This window comes from Micropterus salmoides, unplaced genomic scaffold (assembly GCF_014851395.1).
Source record: "Micropterus salmoides isolate LMB-PRFRI ecotype aquatic unplaced genomic scaffold, ASM1485139v1 Ms_hic_scaffold_5, whole genome shotgun sequence".
NCBI lineage: Eukaryota > Metazoa > Chordata > Actinopteri > Centrarchiformes > Centrarchidae > Micropterus > Micropterus salmoides.
The window spans coordinates 4,545,986-4,563,562 of NW_024044237.1; the positions used below are offsets into that span (position 1 = coordinate 4,545,986).

The 17,577-nt window shown below is 41.0% G+C and overlaps 1 long non-coding RNA gene across 1 annotated transcript; it reads left to right on the forward strand.

Moving 5' to 3' along the window:
• Positions 1–4,531: 4,531 nt before the first annotated feature.
• LOC119888999 lies at positions 4,532–9,158 on the forward strand. Its single transcript, XR_005441981.1, has 3 exons — positions 4,532–4,675; positions 7,930–8,082; positions 8,782–9,158. It is a non-coding gene; the product is annotated as an uncharacterized LOC119888999 (long non-coding RNA).
• Positions 9,159–17,577: the final 8,419 nt, after the last annotated feature.

Consider the following 17,577-nt stretch of genomic DNA (forward strand, 5'->3'; position numbering starts at 1 on the left):
TTATTGCCCAGATTTGAACTGTTCACATAATTTGTTTAATGTGGCCCATATCAGACTCCAGTGTGCTAGCGCCGAATTGCAATGACGGTCGCACTAGAGTGATGTCAGAGTCACATGAATTTAGATCTGACTGTTCGGACTGAGGTTGCATATTTAAATAATCTGACCTGTATCTGATTTGGATACAGTGGCTGGGGCTATATCCAGGTTCAGCCTGAAGATGTAACATGGAACCACCACTGTGTGGGCCCACCACCAGCAAGGGCAGTAAAAGGTTAAGAGGTAGTGGTTGGGTGTGCTGGCAATCATGCGTGAGGAAGCTGAAAATAATTTACCTACTTACAAAAGCGATTGGAGTTACATGTATTTTCTATAGAAGTATACACCATTTTTGTAGGCTTATTCTAGCTTCATCTTGTTTGAATTTTTGCTTTAGGATCATATTCACAGTATATTAGCTTTTTATAAGTATATTAACATATTTACAGTTACCGATACCGACTGCCTGAGATATAATTTTGTAAATAATAAACTTCTACACTGGCTCCATCTGTTCATTTGACATAATATCATCAGTGAGCGCTGTTTTTTTTCTGGCCAGTGTTTTGCTCCACAGTAATAGAGCTTGATGGACATCGGTGACAGTGGTTTCACACTACATTTTTAGTTTATTAACACATAAACTAAAATTGTATTTAAAAACCTGCTTTCCATCCACTAGACACCCCATACATAATACATAATGTCAGAATGGGCTATTTAAATACGAAATGGTTAACATACTAAGGAACGTGTCTTTCTTCTGCTGTTTGGGGACCCCACTGATGTTGAAATACTAGGCTTTACACTACGTTAAGGCTCTCGTCTCGCTGTGTTTGCATAGATAGGCCTTTATGGATGTTTTTTGTGTAGAGGGCTCACAGTGTGCACACAGCAATACATATGAAACATGAATAATGTCAGTAGGTAGGAGGTCAAGTTTGTAAAGCTATTTTTATGTAACTAAACATTGTACAATAACACAGAAAGGACATTTTGATAGCTAATATTAATTTAAGCAATTGTTGCCATCAGAGCAGTGATGGCACAGGTAGTGTGATACAATATAAGGGTAGCACTTTACAATACAGCTCGGTAATAACGTAATAGTGAGATAATAGTTTGAAAATAAAAGATGTAATTACCAAAGTCATAACCATGTGATAGCTTAGTATTAGACACTGGTGTATCTGGGTAAGATTGTCCTGGCATTTATCTGTTGCCATCTTTAAATGTTTCCCCATAATTACCCATTTTGGGCCCTTTTTATATTATTACCTAAACTCAAGTCTAATATTACCTGGTTATTACTTTAGTGATTAAATGGTATTACAAATTATTAAACCACTATTACCGTGTTATTACATGCTGTACTGTAAAGTATTACCTCTTTGAATAATCTCATAATTTAATTTCTTTTGACTTTGTAATTTTGTCTCTATAATTCAAACTTTTGATGTTTTAATATTTTGATTTAGTATATGTTCTTTAGTATATACGTTTTGACTTATTATCTTTAGTGTAACATAGATTTGATAGTTTCTTGTTTGTTAAGTTTAACAAATCATCTCGTAATCTCATAATTTTGACTTTGTAAATCTAAAAATTCAAAAAATGATTTATTTGACCATGTCTAACTCTGTTATACCCTGTTTTTTGTTTTGTTTCTGGGCAGAAATAGACTCCCATAGAATAGGAAACACAGCAGTGGAATTTTCACTTGTCTCATTAGTATCCCTCGACGTGTGAACGGAAAGGCTTTTAGTAAAGTGCAACTTCCTCCCTACATTGTAAAGCCTTCAAGACTAATAGAGTCACCAGTGCTAATGTTGTGAAGCAGCCTCCGCAGCTGTTCTCACTTCAAACAAGCTCTAAAATCATGTTATATGTATGATGCATGGTGGGTATGCTCAAAGGCTTTCAGATTTATTATTAAGTGAATGAAGAGGTACCTGTGTGAATCAAAGCTTATTCAAATGTGCACTGGTGTCAGCTGGCATCTGTGTCTTAGCCTACATTAATCCAAGTTTGATCTGCTAGGACTTTACAGTAAAAAGCAGAGCAAACACCCACTGTGCACGTCCTTTTAAAGGAAAGAAAAATACAAAATGGTCTTACGTAGACTGTTTAGGCCATTATGGTTATCAGTTGTGATAATATGTTACTCACCAAGGTTATCCCTGTAGTCAGACAGGTATTAAACAATGCGAGGTCTTATCAGCCAAAATACCTGTAAACCTGTAAGTAAATCCTCTGAATACCTCTTCTTCCACTGTGACTATGGTAATAGATTTATCGTTTATTACCAGTTTCCGAAAAAATAAACAACAATACAAATCTGAACAGAACCAACTTTTGGTACTCAACAGCTGTGTGCGTGATTTGGGTGTACTGACCGGGCCAGTGTTTTATTCAAATTGAGAATTGGGTGATGTCTATCTAATTATCACATTGCTCAACTACTGAGTTTGGAATCTCTTATGCTAAACTGCTCTGAATGCAGCTCGCCTCAGCTAGGACTCCTGTGAACTAACTCCCATATAAATGCGCATGCTTGCTATGTAGCGTTTTTGCCTGTCAACACAGTTAAACTGAACGTCGCTTCTGATCAGCACGGCTCAGTAAACACGCTTTACACACTGTCTTTACCACCTCCTTGTATACCTTTGGGCCTCCCTCCCCCTACCTCCATCCTTTCCTTTTCTTCTTCGCCTCCTCCGCCTCAGCACCCCACCTATCATGAAGGCTCAGTGTCAGCCAATTAGGAGAGACGGTGACACTAGCCCCCCTCCGGCAGAACAAACGAAGGCTCCTTGTTTCTTTGAAAGACAAGCCACAAAAGGCTCACTCTCAAACATACTGCAGCAACAAAAGGATCACACTTCCATAATTGGCCGTCTCAGTTGACATTCAAAAGGCGACCTATTCTCTTCAGATTGGAGACAATAAACAATACGGCATGAATAAAACATTAATCACAATTATTCCTGTCAGGGATATAAACAAATGATTGCCTTTTGTAAATATTTCATCTGCGGCATCTTCTTGCCACGTTGCTGTGTGTGGCCCTGAGAAGGGTTGAAAGGGATAAGAGGAGGGGAGAGGATCTTTCCGTGCTTGGGCATTTGGTTAACCATTAATTGGGCCAACACCGAACGGAAGTAGCTTTAATCTTCTCGCTGCTATCTCCTTCACCCACCTCCTCCTCCCTCTCGATCCTCTCCGCTCACCTCTCCAGCCTCCCCGCCTCTCATCTCGATCCCCTCTCCCTCCTTTCATCTCTTCGCCCTATTCTCGCCTCTTAAACACCCCCACCTCCCTCGTCTTCCCCTCGATTGACGGATTGGGCTATCCCCTCTGTATGCTCCGCAGTATATCATCTTAGATTCGGGTTATTCAAATTAGGTTTAAATCTCATTTTTGTTTCTCCCACATTGATGCTGGTTCCAGTTCAGACCCATTTATCATTTTTCCTTTCCTCAGAGGGCAACCCTGCCATTTATAATATATGCATATTACTATTCTATGTGTGGTAGGGCTGACCAATTTATCTTGATTTGTATGTTTAAACTGCAATTTGAGTACAATTTTTAAATTGCACCAGCTACAATCTTAATTATTACTTACATGGTCTTATTTATCTTAAGCTGTAGATGACAATTTAAGCTGCCTGCAGCTGATTTCACCAGTTATTATCACAACTGTTAAGAAAGTCTTAATAATATTGAAGTTCTGTGAGATGGCAGTAACAACAAAGAAATGCTCTGCTGTCAATAGTTTATTTTAATTATGCTCTCTGAATGCCAGTTTTCTGTATTAGTTATGCTTGATCAAAGATGGTTCCATCAAAGAAGAAGCATTACTATTAGATCTATTATTTTGATCTTTTAAGGCTAGAGAAATCACGTGATCTCCTCATGTCAACAGAGAGCCTTAGTGAAAATGGAATAAGGATTTATTAAGTGAGAGAAACTTAAAACCTCTTAATATTTTCAGCACTCAGGGCTGTGAAGCAGTTGGTCAACAATATCATTAGGTTCAGTAGTCTAATATAAAACATTTTTATTCATAATAATAATAACGTGTAACGCTGCTATACCACCAGTGTTATTCCATTTTCTAAAGAAAACTTTACTTAGAAGTTGACCCTTTGGTAACCCTGGGAGGACCTCAACAACAACCATTAGTACAAAGCATATCTTGTTTACTACCATGTAGACCAGAATTACAGGCCAGTATTTGAATTTACAAAATTTGATCACAATATTGGCCTGAAAAATCTCATTTAACCATTTTCCTCTAGTCATTCAGTCCTAGTGTATACACTGTAGCTTATTCAGGGGGAGCTGTGCATGAGGATAGAGGCAGCTGGGAGGAGAAAAGAGAAACAGGCCGCCCAAGGATTAACAGAGAGATAAAGTTTTATTCTGAGACAACTGGGCATGTTTAGTACTTTGCCCCATATTATTAAGGCTTTTAACACGCTGACTGATGGCTGCAGCTGTGTTTCTAAGGATAAGAGCTGTCCCGCGGGATTCGGCATCATGTAGACTTTCAGATGTGCATTGTTCCAGTGAGACAAGAGTCATCCATCTCATACAGGATGAGCAGAACTAAGCCACTGCCCAGTCACCAGGTAATGCTTTAACACCTGAGATTGGCTGCTCTTCGTTCAATTCAGCCTTTTCTCCCATTTCATCAGCAACATGTTCCAATTTCCTGTTTCCTTCATACACTGGATATGTTAACGGATTAGTCTACTCCCTCCTGGCAGCCCCCTAAAGCACCGTTTCTTTTTCCATCACCGTTCTTCTTCGTCTTTCCTTCGCTCTTTAAGCATCTGAAAATTGTGTTGCATATTTATTCCTGCAGAATTAGCATCACAAACACTCTACCCAGGCTCTTTGTTATGCTTCAGGGGGAGGGAGAGTGAGGGAAAGTAGATTACGCTTTTCGTTTCTCTGAGGCACACTCAAAGCAGGCTTTCTAGGCTTCCTCATGCTTTTGAGCAGAGCTCGGGGCTTATGGAGACGCCCTCCATCTACTTGAAGCAAAGATGACTATGACTTAAAATAATGTTTCTCTGCCATTCCTGTTAACCACATTGTTTCCTCTCCCCCTCCTTCTCTCTCACTCCTTCCTTAAGTCTTATTATTCATCTTCTGCCGTCCATCCCTACATGTCTCTCACCTTATCCATGCAAGGAAACATTGACAACATTTGACTCTAGTTAAGCTCCAGATTTTATTACAGTTTATATATAGATAGATAGAAGTGTGGCTCAACATGTTGGTTTCCTGAATAATGAGATCTCAGCACACATAAGATTGCTGGAGTTATTTTGGAGCAAATTATGTTTTTCCATAACCAGTGTCTTTAGGTGCATATTTTGCAGTCAGCTTGCCAATGACCAAACCACATGTTTTGCATCCAGCTAGTTAGGGTTTGATCTAGCCTAGCAAATAAAGAGTTTTGCATCCAGCTACTTCAACTTAAATTAGCAAATGACATGTTGCGCACCGAGAATTGAATGAGAATTTTGCACAAAAGAATAAAATAAAAGGAAAAACAGCTTTCTCTATCAAGCATCATAATAAGCATATGGTTATTAATGAAGTTGTTTATAATTGCAAATCAGCTGCCCTGGCGGCTGATGGGTCAGGCTGCTCAGTTTAGTCTTGATAGTAATAGGGTAGTTATTGTTTTTCCATTGCAATCAGCTTTATTGCCAAGTAGGTTTTCACATATAAGGAATGTGCTTTGGTGTTTTGGTGCTAAACAACAAAGACAGCGGGAAAATAAGAGATGCTTCTTCTTTGCCACACACAACATTCAGAGGGCCCTCTAACTCAATTTTGATTAGGGAAGATTAGGGCCAGCTCTGAGAGAAAGAGACAGGGAATGACGTGCAACAAAGGCCTCCAGCTGGACACAAACCCGGGATGTTGCCTTAACCTCTAGGCCATCAGGACACCCCAAGACAGGTTTTAAATTCTCTAAAAATAACCGCTTTTAAAGCAAACTGAAAGAGGATGCACAGTAAATGTGTGATACAGCTGTCCATTGCATTGTGAAACTACAGTATGTGTGTGCGCAACAGGAGTCATATGATCACTTCAATAACTACTGGATGTTAACTGTTTGCCATCATATCCAAATATGTGATTCAGACAGTATGATTAAACCGAGTAGTTTTTAACTGTAGTTTTTAAACCTGTTTGATTGCTTATGTAATTGCCCAAATCCTCTCCATTCTAAGGCTGTGTCTGTTGCCACATACGGATTTGAATCAGTTGATAAGTAAAGCGTTCTTATTACTGAGAGGCATGAAAACTATAACAACAAACCGAGTTTGTACAATAGACAAATCCTGAACGTCTCTCTAGGAATTCTGTCGCTGGCAGTGTGTCAGCAGGTGCGCTCCTGGTAGTGTGTATGCTGTCAGTTCTGCCTGACAGAAGCCTGTCCCCGTGAGACTGATGAAAACCACAGGGGAGAGCTTGCAGCCAAACCAGGCTAAATACTCCTGACAGCGCCATGGCCCCCGGGGTCAATACCCCCCCACCACGTGTTTAATCGATGTGCCCCGGGCAAACTCTCATCCTCGGCTCCTTCCACACCTACATCCTTCTTCGTCAGTCTCCAGGCAACTCCTCACCCGACCCTGGTCTCCCCCTGCCCCTCCTATCTGCTGCCAAACCAAATTTCATTGTGTTTAACGTGCAATGACAATAAAGCATCTTTCTACCTATCCATCCATCCATCCATCCATCCATCCATCCATCCAGTGTGTAGCCGTGACAGTTAGGTCACATTCCTCTTTTCTTTCCACTCCATTTCATTCTCTTCAGGGGGACAGGGAGGATGATTGGAATTATGTTATCGGACATTTTTTGGGCTATTGTTTCTTTTCTTTTTTTTTTCGTCATTGGAAGAAATATTACGTATCTGTCCAATTAAAATTGGTAGTACACTTATTATGGTAACACACATTATTTCATATGTCAGTTACTCAATTTCATCATACCTTAATTGCATTGTAAATGACAGCAGCTGCTGTCTGAAGGGTCTGTCTTGCCGACTTGTCTGTTGACACCTGAATAATGCGACCCCCTCCTGATGTGCATGTTTTGCTTTGTTAAACTTTCCAAGAGTTAGATGAGAAGGTGGATATCAGTCTCATGTTGCTGACTAGGATGTGTTATATATCTGGAGTCAGTAGGTGGTTAGCTTCAGTGTTGGGCAGTAACATAATATTAGTACTTTTCCCAATACTGTAATGGATTACTTTGCTAAAACAGTAATATTATTACAGTTACTAATCCAAGTAACGCTGTTACTGCGTTAGAGAACACACCATCCTCGAAGTGAAGAATGGAGAACGAGGGAGAGAGGCGTTCTTTCACAGCTGTAAGTAGCTACTGCCTTTATTGTGTCACAGTCTAAGATGCAAAGAGCATTGTCGTCTAGTGTAAACTCTGTGCGACAATTAATTTACTGAAGCATCTGCTAAAGAAGCACAGCAACGTGGAACTTACAGAAAGAAACTCGCCTGGACTCGTTGGGAGAGGGTGGTGTTAACGTAACGTTTTGTAAAAATACTGAATACTGCTCTTATAAACATGCTGTGTTCATGTTAGAAAAACAGTAGTTCAAAAGGATGTACTTGCTTTATTTTTTTATTTCAGCCAAAGGCGTTAAGAGATGTTATGTTTAGTAAAAAACACGCTGCTTGCTGCTGTTGAATATGATATTAGTTAAAAAGTTGGGAGAGACTGCTTTGTCTGGGGGTGAAGGGGAATGATAGCGAAAACAATGTTTCCCATAATTATAATTTGGATAATTATCAATGCTGACGGCCACATATTGATTTTCTATTTTTTTCACTAGGTGTATTTAGAGGGAGACACGCACTGGATTTCTTTAGAAGCAACATTTTACCTACCCCACCTGCTCCTTTGTGCAGCGTCTCTGGATACAGTGTGGGCTGCCAGGTACAGTCAGTAAACACAGGGTTTGGTTTGGATCCCTGTACAAGGCAAGGTAAGTTTATTTACATAGCACCAGTCAGACACAAGGCAATTCAGAGTAATTTACATAGAAATACATTAAAATAAGACAAACTCGTCCTGAGGTTAGCAATGGTTTCTGACTGCTCAGCCATGACAGGAAAGTACAGCAGGCTGGGCCTTGACAAAAACTCCATTAATGAATAAACAAATTGTCTTTGTTTATGATCCACAGAGTCTTTTATGGCTCATTTTACCTCTCAATCGTAGAGCCCACCTCTTTACTCTCTTCCGATAAAGAATGGATGTCTTCTGGGTCCATGATGTGGTCAGTTTGTTATCATCGTGTTATAAAACACCAGGCATTCAGTGACGTTTTTGTCCGTCAGTCTGCGACATGCAGTCACATATTGTGCAGCTAAGTATGCTGCACCTCCTTCTCCTAATACAATCTGTTGCTTTTCATCTAGCTGTGTGAAGTTTGGGATTAACTAATCAAATCTGATATTTTTGTATTTGTCACATTTGAACAGTATTGACTGTTATTTGATCAGTATCAGAACCAGTTGATAGAAGGGACACATTTAGGGGTTCAGTTCTTCAGTTTGTTGTGCCTGAAATCTCAGTGTGTCTTGCAGGCTAAATTTGAGATGTCACCTTTTTTTTAATTTTAAGAATTAATGAGCAATTGATCATCAATAATCTCTCTCTCTCTCTCTCTCTCTAAAATCAGTGACCTTTAGAAACTTGTGAACTCCTTCACGCAGTGCCTGATTCTCAGAGCCATGTCAGCCAACTTCCCGTGCCAAGGATGCAACTGTCACTCCCCTCGAGGCTCGCAGACGTAGAGGCGAGCACCCGTTCAACGCTGCTTGCAGCTTTAATTCAGATTGTATTTCTGCTTGATGAAAATGAAAATAACTTGGTAAAGCTACAATGACTATGGTTTTTTTCTGTTACACTTTGCAAGTTCTTTATTGACTCATGTCAAACTGAAAAATCAATTAACTTAAACATAATAATTTTGTTTCAAACCAGCAAGGTTATGTGTCAGCATTGAAGTACCTTAACATTTTGCACATTGTTTTAAAGTTAGTTATTCCAAATAAATCTAATCTTAAAAACCTTTCTCTTCACTTGGTTTATTTCCAGTGGCATGTAAACATAGTCTCATTCTCCTGCTGAGAGTGTGTTGTTGTTTTTCAGTAGGAGAGTTTCTGTCTATATTCTCTCTATTTGCCTGTGTGTTTGCATGGAAAACAAATAGCCAATATTATTACAAGCTCATGCAAAAGTTAAGAAAAGCAGATGCCAGTTTGGCCACAAGCTCAAATGATTGTTGGTTTTGTGCCTCGCAGACCTCAGTGGAAGAATCACTTGACAACCTCATTGCAACAGAAAGAACCACAGACATTGATATTACATTAACCTAAAAGGATAGAGGTCCCAAATGAAGCACCGATCTAAATAACTGTTTATTTATGATGTAATTCAAAATGTTGTCCCTTTTTGACTTTATCATGCATACCTATTCATTTATTTTTTTCTTTAATTGGCAGAAAGGGGCTTCCATTTGAAGCTGCTCTCCACCAACACAGCTATCAACTTTTGTCACATCATTAGCTGGCAGAACTGACTCACTCTCATGTTACACCTGACCGCACACATTTGTTCTGTCTCCCACCCAGTTGGCCATAACGGCCCTAAAGCGGATTAAGGTCAGTAGCTAGGTAATCGTCTACTATGGCCTTAATGTAAGTAAGCCTGAGGGTCAAGATGCTGGCTCTGGATGCCTCCTTCCTCAGCTTGATGCCCTGACGTGCTTAGTATGGATTACACTTGCAGTGAGTACAGAGGGCCTCTGTAAATCAAGCCCCCCACCTTTCCCCCACCTTTCCCCCCCAAACCACAGTCTTTTCTTAAACCTAACCAGGTAGTTTTGTTCCCTAAACCTGACCAAACTGGAACTGTTTCACGTCACATGACTTCTGTAACGTCTTATGGTCATATATGTTGTTTTGGGAGGCGATGATAATTATTTTGTCTTTTAGGACACATTGCGCTGATCATATGTGATCATGAATTATCACACCAACAGTGTCCAAGCACATGACAAATGAGCTACTCTCTTGCACCTTTGGGATGTGTACAAATCAATCACTTCTTCATGTTTGTCTGAGTCACAAGTTCATGGGGACGCTTAAAATCCAAATTAAAGCAAAAAAAGCAATACAAATTGGCATTTCAGGGTCAGAAGCTCTTTATAGCATGAGCTGACGACTGTGGTGTGATATCCATCAAGTGGCCTTAATCGCCAAAATGCACATTTTCAGCCATAAGCTGGGCTCATCCTCTTGAAGAGGCTCACTTAGGAGGGGAGAGGGCTGCTTCTGAATGAGAGCAAGAGAAACAGACGAGAAAATGAGAGCAACAACCTGGGGTTTGCTTTGGTCTTAATCCACCGTGTAGGCTGACTGTGGCAAGGAATCTGTTGTCTTAATCCCAGCACAGTGAGAAGGAGTGGGTGTGTGATGAACCCGCACGATAACAGGAAACTAAATTGGAAAAGACACACAGAACGACTGCACATCTCCTCCCACCCAAAAACAAAAAACACTAAAGAGACTGATCAAAGTAGGTTAATTGAAAATTTCACTTCTTTTGTATCTCTCTTCCAGCCACCACGACCTCCAGATGAATCTCCCGTGGCGCTGAAAGATGATAGAGATGTTATATATAGATGCAGAGCAACAGCCTGTTGGCGATGAATGCTTGTATGAAAATGCTGTAAAAAATCATCTTCAAATCATGTTGTGAGTGTGACTAGCTGAGTCTCTGAACATGCTGAAAGGATCGTTCTACCCTTCTATGGCAGGCTGCTCATACGGTCCAGGAAGTAGTCACACAGTTTTGGCTCTAGCAATCACTGTTTTGCAGATTATAGCTTTACATAAGTTTTTTTGAAGAATATAGTTACATAGGAGTAGATCAAATGTCCTTTTTCCCTAGCAGCTTTTTCCAGAGCCTTCTCAGAGAACCACGTGTTCTCCGAGGCTGGCAGGGGAAATGTAATCCTTCAAGTGTGTCCTGGGGTCACCTCCAAAGACAAGCACCCAGGAGGCACCCTTACCAGATGCAGAATTTGCAACTGGTACCTCTCAACCTTGATACCATAAAGGTCCTCCTGAATGAGTTCTTCTCTATCACAGAGTCCTAGCCACATTGCTAACAAGTGTCATTTTAATCCCTCTTTAACCTCATTCATTCAGTCACTATCCAAGCTTAGAAGCATTTATGTGCTTTCATGCATAAAAAGTAAAAGTAGTAAGTAGTAAAAACTACTCCATTACAAGTGTTCTACATTCATAATGCACTTACTTCTATCGGTTTTGGTCACTTGGAAGCATTGGAACAAGTTGTAAACACAACATTGACATATTATAAACTTATAAAGTCGTTTTGACAAATTTACTAGCCAACAGTTACAAGTTACACATTCAACAGACACAGCTTGAACCCAAGAGCACAAGTCACAGACAGGCAGGCAAGATAAAAGTCCAAGTTTACTCAGTCAGGCAAGGGTCAAAACCAGGTAGATAGTCAGATCAGGCAAACACGTCTAGTAAGGAGCAAAGCTGAGAATCAGAAGACCGTGGGGCAGGCAGTAAATCAGGCAGGCAGAATCAGACTTGCAGAATAATGCTGTAAAGCAAGGCAGATGCACACCATCAGGCAGAGTGGAGATGGACTGGTATATATATTGCAAGGCTAATCAGAGAAATGGGGAGCTGGTGAGATGGTCGGTTATGAGGAATGGCAGGAAAGGGGTTACTGTAGGGCAGGAGGGAGTGGCCGGGTCTGTCAGGCAAACTTAACTTTTACAGAGGAGCAATAGAAAGCATCCTGACTGGATACATCACCAACTGGCATGGGATGTGCACGGCCCAGGACCGGAGGGAGATTAAAACTGTCATTGGTACCCATCTCCCGAGCATCAGTGCTATCGGTGAGCCCAAAGGATACTAAAGGACAGCACCCACCCATCCACAGCCTGTTCACCCTGCTGCCTTCTGGGAAGAGATACAGAAGATCATTTTTAGTGTCAAATTTGGGTCGGACTAGCATATGCAAAATGCATAATATCTCAATATATATTTAAGAATTTGATGCATTTTTGTAATGTGATCAAAGAACATGAATACCTGGAAGGACTGACTACTTATGCTTAACTTGGATGCACCAGGGTAAATGTTTGATTATAAATTTGGGTCAAATTCTTCCCCCAACTTCAACATTACATTACAAGATGCTAATTTTCCCCTTTTTGATTCACAGTGCTAACCACATCGCTGTCGCCTTTATATAGTTGTCCAACAAGACAGCTCTTTCCCACAAAGCTTTGGGAAGATAATGGAAATCGATGGTTGATGTAAGGCCAGATTAATGGTGGGTTCTGGTGAACTCAGTGAAAATGGCCCCCGCAGCCTTCAGTTGGTTTAATAGAAGGACATAGTACGGGCTTCTGATTTGACAAACTGCCATTGTTGTGGTTTTATAGGAGCCACAGCTGGAGCTGCTCCTGTGCTAGATGGCCGTGAACACCCCACCCCACTCCCCCAACACACACACACACACACACACACACACACACACACACACGTATGTTTGCATGTTTACACATACACATACAAATGCTCATGAATGATTCACGAGGAAAGGAATTACAGCTCGGCTTTCCTTCTGTTTCCCCATAACCAACTGCTCCCTTGTGCTCTCTAATAATAACTTACACACACACACACACACACACACACCACATGCAAAGTAAAGACTCATTGCACACAGATGCACCCACATCCACACATACATACATTACACACAGTCACTCCTCACAGCCAGCTCTCGCAGTTCATTCCTAGATAATTAAACAGAGTCATGCAGCGTGTCTGTGTGTGTGTGTGTGTGCAGTTTTACCATGCACGCAACTTCGACACACACTTGTGCTTTTGAGTGTTTTCCTCCCCTCCTTCCACAACTTGCCAGCAGGCTGTAGCTGAAAGAGAGCAGCAGAATTCAGCTCACTCACTTCGTCACTTTCCCTTGTTTTACTGCATTGCATCAGCTCCCTATTACAACACACGCCATGACAACATGACGAAATCTAAAGATGTTAAAGTTCTTAAATAAGGACACAGATCGGCTTTTATTGTGTTAGAGTCTAAGATGGATATTACCTCCGCTGCATGTATTTGTCATCTACTGTGGGCAGATTTGTGGAGCGGAGCTGCTAATATGAAAGAAATTATAGGATCATGATGACAGCAGTGATCGAGTAGTAGCTGTAGTGTTTCTAAATTATGCACCACTGATCTTAACATCACAGTGGCCCGTCTCACAGGTTTGTTCATCTTTTCAAGTTGTTTTGTTAATCTGTTATATTAGCTGCTGTAGGGTTTAGCTGGAATGAAAAGCTGCAGACACTCCAAGCTCCACAGACCAAGGTCCTCAATTTACAGAGGCTGATTAGGTGGATGTAAAGAAGATTAAAATCCAAGCAGCAAATTAGCACAATGCTACAAGGTGTTCTACCTAATATTCATACATTATTCATTCGTTGGTATTGGTATTGTCAGACTTTTTTATACTTTTTAATGTGAAAACCATGCTCCTTAATCATTAGATCTTACTGTACTGTTTGCAGGCACTTTCAAACCAGGCTAAGTGATGATAAAAAATTATTAACTTAACTTAGACCACCAGGATGCTCTGGTGGTCTAAGTTAAGTTAAGTGACTCCAACCAACTGTTGGATCAGTGTGTGCTGTCAGTCGGTGTTTGTGGGATGGAGTCTTTAGAGTTTGACATGTTTAGTCGGGTTGGGTGGAGTCGTAGAAAGTCGGACCAGTGTGCGCCGTTTTTCAACAAACCGCAACATTCTGAGAGTGTTACCTTGACAACTAAAGCCTATTCACAAGCGGAATGCCAGCGTGCACAATTTTCGTTGATGTCGAAGTAGGTTAGCAAAGTGTCCATTACTCCTCTCTCTCTCACTGACAACAGACCGTCTGTGAACAGCCTCTACTCTTCGTGCACAATCTGAATCAGAACATGTGCTGGAGGTGCCGAAAAGTGTTTATCCGCAGAAAAGTGATTGCCCTCCCCAGTATCTAGACATCTACAGCTGCTTTCAGTCAAACAGTTAATCACTTCATGTCCGCGGTAATAGCAAAGGTATGTCTTTGTGAAGCGTTAATGTTTCTCGTAACGGAATAATCACAGTTGAAGTGTTTGTAGTTTTCAAAACATTAAAGGCTTAAATTAGCCTATTATTGCTGATGAAATTTTTGTTTGGTGGCCTATGTTTAATGTCCTTGTTTATATTTGGAAAACAGACTGCAGTCTTTAATTAACATGGTTCTTGCAATTCTCCACATGACATTATTTTTGCTTGCTCTGTGCCAACCAATCTTTTTACCAGTTTACTTATGTAGTTTGTAGTATTGCACTGGCCAAAAAGACATATTATAGTTCAATCAGTCCTTATTACCAGTTGCAATTCATTTAAATGGACAATACAGCCCATAGCAAATGCAGTTTTACACTTGCCAAAAAAACTGATTCCGCCATGCTACTTATCACTAAAGGTGCTTTCAGAACAAAAGTGAAGCGAGCGTTGGGGGCGGTGCATTTACATAAAATTACAAAAAACATCATTTTCAACTCTAGCAAAAAAGTCACATGATGCTGAGTCGCGATAGCCTATCAGCGTTGAGAATGTCCATACGTCACCGACGGCTTCAGAGCGTTGTGTGGAGAGGACCAGGCAGAGAAGAGGGAGAGAGGGATTGAAATTCTGCTGGCAGGCGTAGAGCTGCTAAACTTGGGGGAGAAGATCCAGGAGCAGCGCTGATTTATCTTCACTCAAGCTTCTCACCAGCTAGCTTCTGTGCACATCCGGTTCCAGTGTTGTTGTTAGCGTCGGTGGGCACCCATAGTTCTGTTGGACTACTACTTCATATTTATATAAAAAATGGACAAAACTGGACATTGCTTGGAGAAAAGAAAGAGAAGAAGTTGAACTACCTTTATTCCAGCTATCGTTGTACTTTACTGTGAACAAGTTAGCATTGCATAGCCCTGATCAATCCGAACTCCATTCAGAAAACAAACATTTTATAAGTTGTTCTCCTGCTGACAGACCTGACAAAGCATCAGTTCATATGTTTATGCTATTTATTGCGCGGTGTGTGTACACTTGGCAGTTGTCCAGCAATAAAACCCCCACGAGGAAAGCATTGCGAGGATAAAATTTGCGTTTGGTCTGAATGCCGCATGAAAAGTTCTCAAAATGAATTGATTTTAGCTATGAGTGTTTGTTTGAGTTATGGCTGATGATAGCTTGCCCAGTCCTTTTAACTTGTTGAAATACCTTTAAAGGGCCCATACGACCAGTAACAAGTAGTTTTCCACTGGCCAAAATGACACTGACATTGTGAATTAAATAAGAAAAAATAGGCAACAAAAGTCTGTCTGGGTAGTTCCAGTCTGGGCAGTGTGGAACTGACAGTTGGTTTTTTTGAACACTGTAAAAACTGAAACCAACTACTGCCAACTTTAGAAGGTGTTAGTTGGGCACTGGCAGAGCTGTGTGCAAGCAACTTACCAATACAAAAGGTAAACAATAGATCGTTCATGTTACAGAGGAAGATTCCAGCAATATCTGCTTCTGTGTATTTAATTGGCCAATGAAGCAATGACTTTTCAAATGACAAATGTTGTTTTTTTGCCCTTTATGTTGGCACCCACCCTAAGCCAAACCAGCCACAAACAGCGGGAGTCTGTAGACGACCGGAGAAAGATCAAGGAGAGCGTTCACATCTGATCCATACTTAGGTGACATGATGACACCCGAGTCAGCTCCATTTGCTGAAGACTGAGAGATGTGGTTGAAAGCTATACTCAAGCCCTATACTCTATACTACCTTGACAATATTTTGTGGCATATACTGTTCCCAATGGTCAAGAATTGAACTTCCATGCTCCATTTCCCAACACTCTTTCAGTGTGCCAGAATACTATTTTATGGTCATCTGGGATGACTCTGAGATTAACCACTACATGTTGCTCATAGAAAGCTTGTTGGGTTGTTGGCACAATGTCCTCATTCACTGGTTTGGTTTCATCTTCATCCATCATTCTGTCCATACACTATTTGCTCTTACCACTGCCCATTGTCCTTTATTTGATTTGATTTCATCCCTTATTAACCATCCTTTCTGTCTGTAGGTTCTCTGTTCTCATCTTCCTCACATCCTACCTTGAATGTGTTTTTTAGGGCCTAAAATCACTGTTAGAAAAACCAGGATCATAGCACAGATTCATGCACTAAGGCGCCGTCTTTCACTAGTGCTACCTGTTTCTCTTAACCACACTCCTTTTTTCCTTACTCCTTCCACTGTCCTTGATGATTCTTTTCTAACTTTTCTCCTCACACACAGGCCTTAAAAGATTTAGTAAAACTTTGATGAATGAACACAAACTTTGATGTTCATTAAATATTGTCAGTGAAAATTAAACTGTCACACAAAGATTTTACACATCATTTATGCAAGTTAAACGAAAAAATACTGAGTTCCTAGTTTACCTTTGGTTTAAGATACTAAGATTTTTTTTTAAATGTTAAAACATCAGTAACTGTATGGTAATATTAGATATGTGATACCTTTATGCTAGGCATATTAACAGCTTTGTGAAAGTTTGAAGGCTTTAGTCATTGTTAAATAAAGTAAAGATTTTTTCTTTTCACTAACTGTATAACTCTCTTGGCAAGAATCTCAGAGGGAAAAACAAAAATCAAAACTCAACAACTGCAAAAAGAAACATACAACATGATGCAGTCAACTTGGGACTGCATTACATCCTGCAACACCTCGACTCTCCAGGGACATATGCAAGGATCCTGTTTGTGGCGTTCAACACCATCAGCACCAAACTGACAGGGGTCAGCAGGTGAGGCTGGGAAACATCACATCCAGCACCAGGAGTACTAGTATTGGCGCCCGCCAGGGGTGTGTGCTCTCCCCACTGCTCTTCTCCCTCTACACCAACGACTGCACCTCAAGAGACCCATCTGTCAAACTCCTGAAGTTTGCTGACGACACAACGGTCATCGGCCTCATCCGGGACGGTGATGAGTCGGCCTACAGACGGGAGGTTGATCAGCTGGCTCTCTGGTGCGGTCAGAACAACCTGGAGCTTAACACGCTCAAAACTGGGGAGATGATTGTGGAGCCCCCCCCACTCTGCCCCCCATCACCATACTCAACAGCCCTGTGTCTGCTGTGGAATCCTTCAAGTTTCTGGGATCCACTATTTCCCAGGACCTGAAGTGGGAGCCCAACACAGACACCATCATCAAGAAGGCCCAGCAGAGGATGTACTTCCTGCGCCAGCTCAGGAAGCTCAACCTGCATAAGGAGCTGCTGATCCAGTTCTACACAGCCATCATCCAGTCTGTTCTCTGCACTTTC